The sequence below is a fragment of the Penaeus monodon genome, chromosome 15 (assembly GCF_015228065.2).
Source record: "Penaeus monodon isolate SGIC_2016 chromosome 15, NSTDA_Pmon_1, whole genome shotgun sequence".
NCBI classification, from domain to species: domain Eukaryota; kingdom Metazoa; phylum Arthropoda; class Malacostraca; order Decapoda; family Penaeidae; genus Penaeus; species Penaeus monodon.
The window spans coordinates 31,601,305-31,601,508 of NC_051400.1; positions in this window are offsets into that span (position 1 = coordinate 31,601,305).

The following is a 204-nucleotide window of genomic DNA, read 5'->3' on the forward strand; positions in this document are numbered from 1 at the left end:
TTCCATTTCAGTCACGTGAGGTAAATTCGCCATGGTTCTCCTATATCGTTCACGTCGCTATCCGTTAATATAGGAATCTGATTCACATAAAAAGATTGCTGAAAAGAATATTAAACTTTATTGCGTTTTCGTCAAAGTCATAAACAATATTGTTCTCTTTAGTGTAGATTATTCACCATTTCTTTCTACAATAATTATATACTT